Source organism: Brachionichthys hirsutus, unplaced genomic scaffold (genome assembly GCF_040956055.1).
Source record: "Brachionichthys hirsutus isolate HB-005 unplaced genomic scaffold, CSIRO-AGI_Bhir_v1 contig_790, whole genome shotgun sequence".
In the NCBI taxonomy this organism is placed as follows: domain Eukaryota; kingdom Metazoa; phylum Chordata; class Actinopteri; order Lophiiformes; family Brachionichthyidae; genus Brachionichthys; species Brachionichthys hirsutus.
The window spans coordinates 143,793-153,158 of record NW_027180324.1 but is presented as its reverse complement, the minus strand read 5'-3'; positions in this window follow the sequence as shown (position 1 = coordinate 153,158).

Sequence of the window (9,366 nt, the reverse complement as noted above, 5' to 3'; positions counted from 1 at the left end):
TCGATATATTGATAGTCACTTATTATTACACTTAAAAATAATGACTGAAATGACAATGGACAAGAACAACCAAAATTCAATATATTTTCCAGTTAAATGAATAGTGGACCTGTTATAACACTATAACCATGCCGATAACGTAAGATATCTTTTTGCCAAAATTCACAATTTTGACATTAAGTCAACTTAATTTAAAAGTGATTTAACTAAGTGCAAAACATAATTACTTGCTTTCACAAATCTGAGTTCCAGATACTAAAGTTTAATTTCACAGTCGCCATATTACAAAATTATTTAAATAATAATTGGGTAAAAAAAAAATCTACATGCATACAATCCAGTAAATGGTCTGGTAATAATCTGGTAACTATTGAGGATGGGTTATTGCAGTGAAGGAAATCTGTCAGGATCAAGATGGATTCTATTGTGAATGAAATGCACAAGGAGATTCTTAATGTGAGTAGTTGTTATATAAAGTGTATGTGTGTGAGAGAGTGTGTGTGTGTGTGTGTGTGTGTGTGTGAGGGGGGGGGGGGGGGGGTACAACAACTAAGGAGGGGCAAACTGAGCCATAAATCAAAGGCAATGTACCCACCACTGTCACCTGCTGATTGGAAAACCAACACTGGTGGCCGAAAATGTGAATTAATGGTGAACTTCAGCGAGGTACAAACACCATGGTCGAAAACTGGTGTACTATATTCTAACAGATGAATCTACAGTCTATCAAACACTTGTTGTGTTTGTTATCACATGTATCAAGGTCTGCTCAGTGATAGCTCTCATTTAGGCAGAGAAAGAACTTAAAGACTTCAGTTCTCGATTCCTGTACTAAGAAACTTGCTGTCAGGTGTCAGAGCTAAACTTTGCACCACCATGTCATCCTACTCATGGCTGTCCCATTTCTATTAGAGCAAAGGTCATTCTGAATGAATCTTGAAAAGTTCAACAGGCCACCATGAGTCAACTGGTCAGTAGATCTCTCTCTCTCTCTCCCTCTCTCTCTCTCTCTCCTCTCTCGCTCATGCAGCTGGAATGTAAAGCCTACAGCGTATGCAGAATATATCATTAAATTACTGAAGATCGTTTTGATGAAAGCGTAGATGTTGCCAACAGAAGAACGGAACCTAGAGAGCATGCTGTTCCCCTGAAGGAGATCTCCTTTCATCGGATACACACTATAGCCTGAACTGCACATCCATAACCTCTGTAACAGGCACAAACATGCAGATGAAAACAATTGCAAGAACGGCAACGGATACAGAGGCTCTCTCTCTCACACGCACACACACAGAGAGAGTGAAAGAGAGAGAGAGAGAGAGAGAGAGACTGGGTATTTCCAAGGGAAATAAGCAAGTAAGGTTAATTTAGGACATTGCACTACTGTTCCCTGAAATAATGTAAAGCTCTCTACCAGAAATCGACTCTGAGGCACAGACATGCTAGAGAGATGGAACCCTCTTTAAGTCAACAGCACCATGTCTTCCTACCTGTATAGAAGGGTTGGGCCAAGTAATAGCTCATTGGCAGCAGCAGCTTCATTTCCCCTGAGTCTAGACTGTAAATTAGGCAGGATATAGAGTGGGTGGGTGACTCTGTGTGTGTCACACAGAAGAAAAAGGCCACATTCATGAATCTGAGGTGATGATGTGGGGGTGGTGTTCCTGCAGTCCCTGCTCAGTTGTCCAGAAGTGAATGAGTCACATTATTGCTTCCATTGAATAATGAATAAAATAGAATTCAGATGTTTGAAATGTTCATTTTGTATTTTTTTCTGACAGGTTTCTTTCCAACCCCTCTGCATCTGGGACATAATCTGCATTTGATTTACAGTGAAATAAATGAGTTTATCTTTACAGTTATGAAAGGAATAGATTCATAATTTTTCCAAGTATTATTGACTTAGTTACTGAGAATTAGAAAACATTGAAGCTATCTATTTAAAAGTAGGAACAGGATAGCTTGAAAAGATAATGATGCAACATTTATTGAAGTTGTTGGCTAATATGGATAATTTATTCTAAAGCAACTATAATAATTAAAACTTGAAAAGAATGCAAAAAAACTGTGGATGAGGCAATTTCGAAATTAAGAAACATTCATTCATTCATTCATTTTCCAACCGCTTTGTCCGTTATCGGGTCGCAGGCCAAGCTGAAGCCCATCTCAGCAGTCAATGGGCGAGAGGCGGGGTACACCCTGGACAAGCCGCCAGTTCATTACAGGGCAACACAGAGACAGACAAGCAGCCACACTCACTATTATATGTCACTATTTTACGGTAAGACTTTCTAAACCTTGAATGATAAATACACTTTAGCTTTATGCACCCTTGCCTCCAGTTTTCCGAAAAACACATTATAAAATATCATGCACGTGATTACAACAGGAAAGGTGCTATTGTGTAGCTTAGCCCTCATTTTGCTCCTGTCAGATGAGAATGAGAGTCATAAATGTACAAAGACAGTTCTTTCAGGCCTGATGCTGCCCCACTGCTCTTTCATTGTGTACATTTCTGCTGCCTGGCAACTCTCCAAATTGTAAACATTGTATGGTGCTGTTTGAGCTCAGCACAATGCCATTGTTCACATTCTCACTGTGATAGTTAATGCATTCACCTTGCCAATTATTTAAAGTTAGTCTTGATGGTGGCAGCTATAAATAGTGATACAAATATTACAAAGTAATTTCTCAGAGTTGTTATTCATTAATAATATGCAAATGTCTACCTTTTGTCACATACAAACCCCAGTTGGAAAAAGTTGGGATGTTACGTCCACCATGAGCCTAGGTTCTGTCCAAGGTTTCTGCCCGTTAAAGGGATGTTTTTCCTTGCTCTTGTGGGTCAAGTTGGGTTCTGTGTTTCCCTGCAGGTCTTTCCCTGCTTATCCTGTAAAGTGCCTTGAGATAACTTTATGTTGTGATCTGGCGCTATATAAATAAAACTGAATTGAAACTGAATTGAATTGAATTATGTGCCTTAGTTTGCCCATGCCTGCACTAAGAAGTAGGCCCGTGATCTGCATTGCCTTCACTGAAGGGTAACAATAGTATGAATGTGCTCTATGTTGCTGGTAGAAAAACTTATCTCGAGCAGAAAGACTCCTGCTAATGAAAGTTGCATGAGCTTTATTACAATTTTTCTCAGTCGCTTTGGTGCTTTTCTCACATCACTATTAACATTTGAACAGCAGTTAGTGCGTTTCTCAAAACAATTAGTGCAAACTGCAAAACCTAGTAGACAACCTGCAAAAGCAGGTCACTTGCTCTAAATGGTTGGTCCGTTCCTCAAAAGCAAGTCTTCATGTAAATGAAACTGCCGGTGTCATCAAAATGAGAAGTCTTGACACCACCGTTTCTGAACAAGAGTCAAATGGCTTTGTCACGTTTTCATTATGACAGTTTATTCTCTCAATGTTTTCCAATATAAAAAAAAGGTCAGAAGTCGGTGACGCTACCTGAAAATGCTCAAGACAGCACTTTACAGTAAAGTTACACATTGCTGTAGTTAGGGGAGTAAGTACAATTTTACTGTATATGTTCATCGCAATTCTACAGCATTGCGGAAAAGAAAAATACACTACAGTCACTTATTTAGAACACACAAGAAACACCCTTTTGGTAGAGCTGTGCACAAATGTGAACCTTATAACAATTCATATTGTACCAGAACACGGTAAATCATTCTGGCACATATTTTCATCTACATCACAACGGATATCAACATCAACCCTTGCAATGCAGCGAGGAAAGAATCTCCTGGAGTGGTGAATCCACCCTCTGCATGACTCTGCTGTGACGTCACCACCTGCTGCATCCATGGCTGCAAGCCATGAATGCCATTTGATAGGATTTGATAACTAGTGCAACAATTTTGTATGTAATGACTCAAGCAATGAAATGAAGACTATTGGTTTTATTGGGAACAACAATATAGCATCCATAAGTATAGATCATTTTGACTGGCATGACATAAGCAAATTATAATGTTCTAAAACGGCAGAGAATTGTATGAAAGCAACTGAAACATGTCCAAAAGCAGTTGAAATTTGTTCAGAGGAAGGAGAATTTGCAACTATGATGTGCACAAATGACTAAATGTTGTGGAGGTTGAACTACTAGTTATGAAAATTTTCATTCTGATCTGAGAATAGCACCAAAACGACTGAGAAAAAAATCTAATGAAGGGACTTGAGGCACTCTTCATGTGGCGAGATACCTGCTAGTCAGCAAGGGACTTTCTGCTTAACCTTGTGCGCTCCTTTATGTCTACAGTTTTATTTAAACTACACTTAATTTTTTCTAAATGCTTTCATACTATTATTTAAATCAAATAGTCCTTCATTATATAGTCTAGTAATCAGTCAGTGTAATCGGTTGCCATCATATACTCATTTCTGAAAAATCATTGAAAAGATTGAACAGATGTTAACTAATGCTTAGCGTTTAATTGATGTACTTTATGAAGACCAAATATATGTTATATATACATCACAACTGCTAACACATGAATGCGGTTTCCTATAAAATCCAAAGCCAAAAGTTGGTTCTTAAATTCCATCATGTTTCATCAAGCTCACCAAATCTTGTGAGAACCTGCAATATATGCAAAACACTGTACCTTGTTTTGCAAGTATTGTAATAGTAGTACAGTATTATGAGGGAATATTTGTTGATGCCAGAATTTCCCAGGCGGAAATAAAATATTCCACTGAACCCCATGCTCACCGTTCCACTATTGCTTTTGCATGTCCAAAATGCCTTTTCCTGTATTGATAAATTATAAATCAATTCATGTGTCTGAGGACAACAAGTAATGTGTTATCGGCTAACTTTAGCAATATTGGACTGTAGAAACAGTCAAATCACTGAATAAAAAAATGACATGATGTAAAATGATTGATCATTTAAAAAATATCCATAGGTGTTGATAATCTGTTCTGTTAAGTGTATATCATGTAAGCTACATCTTGCACAACAATTGGCTTGTGGCTTTGCTCTTACGAAACTGGGGCAGGGAGATACGGGTAACTTCCCCTCAGTGTCAATTAGGAAATGTTACAAGCACACAGGTGAATCTTGTAGTATAACTGCATAAATTGAAACTTTTTAAGAAAAGTATTTGTATGGTTGTAGTTTAACACACAGCACTATTGCCTAGGGCTGATTCTACCAGGAATTTGGCACATCAGAGATGTGAAGATTGCCCTTAAAAACGCTTTACACAGATTAAGAATGAGTGAGTACTTATGTAAAATTCTCCGAACGACATAATCTTCTCACAGTTTCGCAATGCACTCAACCCCACCCATCCTCCTCAAATAGCAGGAAGCCCCTAAGGCCATAGCTTCAACCAAAACAGCGCTGTGTGCAGCTTCGGCTTTTAATAGGCGCTGCATGGCTCTGGCTTCATTTCACATAGTCCAAGAATAAACAAAAACAAATACTGCAACCCTTCACAATGAGATTGATTATGCTGGCAAAACAATTGTGATGATTAACACCAATTGCATTTCATTTGAAAAAAAAAAAAAAGCGACCACCCCCACCCCCCCTCGCATTTTTCCAACGTTTCTCTTCCACCTCTTTCTCAGCCCTTGAAATTTGATCCATGTATTTCCCCTGCATTCCTCCGCTCTCCCTCCCCCTGGCATGCCAGAGTCCTCCGCTCTGCCCCCCGTCTGATCTCGTCTTTTTGCAGACCTACAGCAGATTGTTTATTTTGCTAGACCCAGAGGAAACATGGATGGACTCCTCACTGGCCAAAGATTTATTGCTGCGCTCCAACCAGACTGCAGCGTGACATCTAGCTAGAACCGGGCCCCTTTAGACCAGAAAGCTTGGAAGTCTTTTCACATTCGCTGAAAACAATGGGTCTGCCTGCGCTGGGAATATATTGGACGATCTCATCAGTGGCTACGTTCTGTTCTTTTGAAAATAACTAATTAAATCATTCTAATATTTTTGGTTAATAGAAATGCACTTCTTTCAATTACCCACAATGTCCTATAGCTTTTTTTTTTTAGCTAAATAAATAAATGTCTGACCATGTCAAATGTCTTCTCCTGAGTTAAGATGGACGATAATGGAAAGGGACACCACACCTCCCCTGAGATCGTCTCTGCTGAGAACCCTCTGCCCCTCTGATGTCCACTTCTAAGTGGTGAGGTCAGGATATATATATAAAAAAAAGCAGCTTTGGGGAAGTAATTTCTTCAAACAAAACATCACGCTGTTTATTTTATTACATAGATTGAATGCATACTGTTACGAATGAACACAGCAACGATGGTTTATAGTAAATTTAGTGTATTTGTCACATTTCTTTGGTACTGTCTACCTGTCATCGAGGTGCTATAACTCACATACAGTGTGTCTTTATGGTGATGTGTGATAAAGGCACACATGAAGCCTATATCTGACTGTCTTAGCTAAAGGTAATGCAGGGTGGAGCTCTGCAGGGGCAAATATGATACGAACCATGTGAATGCGAAGCAGAAAATAAGAGATCAAAAAGAGCAGATTACTGTTCATAAATTTGTCTCCTTGTGTTTTTGTCTTTTTTCTTCTTCTTTGTTGGTTTACCCTCACCCAAGTCGTTTGTAGGTCTTGGGTCTGATTTTCTGATGTTTTGCTATAGCAATTTTATATCCCAAGCAGTCAGCTGGATAATAGAACTTTATCCTCAGGGGAGATGAACCAAAGGAAGATTGAGGACTGAACAGAAAGAGAAAATGACACTTGAGGTGAATGATTAGGTTGTCATTGAAATGATGCAAATGACTCACGAGTCAGTTCACTGCATATCAGTATAACACAGTCCGAGACATTTATCTTCCTCGGAATCAAAAGACAAGAGTTATGTGGAGGCAGTCATCACTCCAGAGTTCAAAACAACCATTGAAAATATGGTAAACTCTTCAGATGGCCTGCTGTTGCCTCTATTATAGGAATTCCTGTAGTTTTCATGCCTCGTGACAGCCTTAACCAAGGCATTATATTTTTTCTGTATTTTTTTCTCTTTCTTAATTTTTCTGTCACGTCTTTGCAAATGTGATTTCTTATGAATGCCCCAAGGGACTTGATTCACATGAGGACAAAACCTCCACTTGGATTCAAGGATAGACAGATTGGAATTTGTTGGTCAAAGTTTGTTGGACCCTCTTAAAATGTGTTTTGGATGATGATTTACATACCATAATATCCGAAGGATAAAATAATGAAGAGATTAAATCTTATTTTCAAAATGTCAAAAGTCAACTGTGATATTGAATATATTTTTGTCATACAATGAAGTGGCTAATTCCAATTTGCCAGAACTAAATTCCTTTTATAGGCTGACGTGGAAGTACGGTTGTTAGAATTATAGCCTGATAACAAAAAGATCCTGAATTTGAAACCAGACCTCAGGCCTTTCTGCTTAGAGTCTGCATGTTCTTCTCAGTTCTTTTCAGATTCTCAGGCTTCCTCCAACAGTCCACAAACATGCAATAAAACAAAGGAAACTTGTTTTTCTTTGTGTCCACCTTGAGATGGGCTGTTGTCCTGTCTAGATTGTTGCTCACCTATCACCCAGAGTCAGCTGGACTAGTTCAACTAGTTCAACCACCCAGGATGGGGTGGCTGTGGCTCAGTTGGTAGAGTGGGTCTTCCAGTGGTCAGGGAGTAGGTGGTTCAAATCCCAGCCGAAGTGTCCTTGGGCAAGACACTGAACCTGAAATTGCTCCCGGTGGGTCAGCAATGGCAGCAGTCAACCACTGGAGTGTGAGTCCATTTACCATTTAACCCTGCAAAGGATAAATTTATCATGATGATACATGAAAGATTCCACTACATATGATCAATTATACATATTATAATGACATGGATGTAAAGCTTCAACTTAAATTATGTATGATGTCACAAAAACTGTGAGGCAGTAATTGCAGCTTTTACAGTACAGTATATGAATTGAGATTGTTTGTAGCACTTTTAGAGGTTAAGGTTGGGATGTCAGTGAGAGTCAGAGACGACGACCTCTGAGGCAACACTCCAGAAAGCCTGGAGGAACCAGGCACCTGAAGTCCCACTGAACTTTGTCTTCTTTAAAAACGACTAGCGTTGTGTAACATTTATGATGTAGGCAAGAACAAAATGAGCTTCCCCTCCTTGAATGAGCAGCAGCCGCAGCTGGCGCACTCCAAACCAAACCAAACATAGGAGAGGGAGGGACTTCCCCTTCTACTTTGTCCAAATGACGAGCGCCCTTTCAGCAACTTGACGCTGCTCCGAAAGTTTGTTTTGTGAAGAAATCACAGTGTGAACGCAGACCTTTCAACTAATTATAAATGCAAGAATTTGCTCCCAAAGGAACCGAGTCCTCTTGGTGCAGTGCGAAAGCACCCTGAGTGACCACATAAAGGTCTTGTCAGGCGCTTGTCTGCATGAAATCATTTACCATCTGAAAAAAATTGTCTTATTGTATCAAACACTTTTTCCATTTTAAAACAAAATATGTGTATTGGTATTTTTTTTAGAATTCTATAATACAATAATGACATCAGTGCTACATTTCCTTTCAAAGAAAAAAAAATGTTAATTGAAAATTCCATTACCTGTGTCAATTCACCATGACAAAGAAGCAACTGAATGCAAAATGTCTTGCATCTATGAAAATGATCAACATATTTCTAATGCATTGCAAGAAAAATCTGGATAAATTTGAGCCATGCTTAGAAATGTAACTCCTGATTTGAATTGAATGTGTATAATCTCCTACCTTAATATACTGTGGTTTTCTATTGTTCGATCAACATGCTGTTTTGTTGTAATGAAAAGTGGTCTGGCACATCCCCAGATATTAAAGGATCTTTATTTGCAATGCAGGCTTAATTACCACTATATTATATAGTCATTTATAAAAAGCTTATTTTTGGTACCCAAAACCAACAATGTGCTGCCGATGTTGTCAGCATAGGATCTGGTTATTAAGTTTTATACTGCTACCATGCTCACACTTCAAATCAGAAACATAAATAAATATTTTCATATTTTCACTGTCTATTCTCTGGGAATAACGTGAAGTTTTAGTAACTGCAAAGAAGGGAATAAAACGTCATAATAAACCACTCTCAGCTGCCACCTCTTGGTGGGTCTGTGTACTGAGGGGAGAATACCCACTTTTGACACACAATATAGTCTGAGGCGATACATATCAGAAATACACGTTTAAATGATGTGCAGTCATGCTTCCACATAAAACAATGGATGATTTATCAAATGTAGAAGCATTAGTTGCTTATGGAAAGGCATTAATAACAGAGCGACAGGACTGAGTATCGGTCCTGGTGGTGAATCCACCCTCTGCATGACTCTGCTGTGATGTCA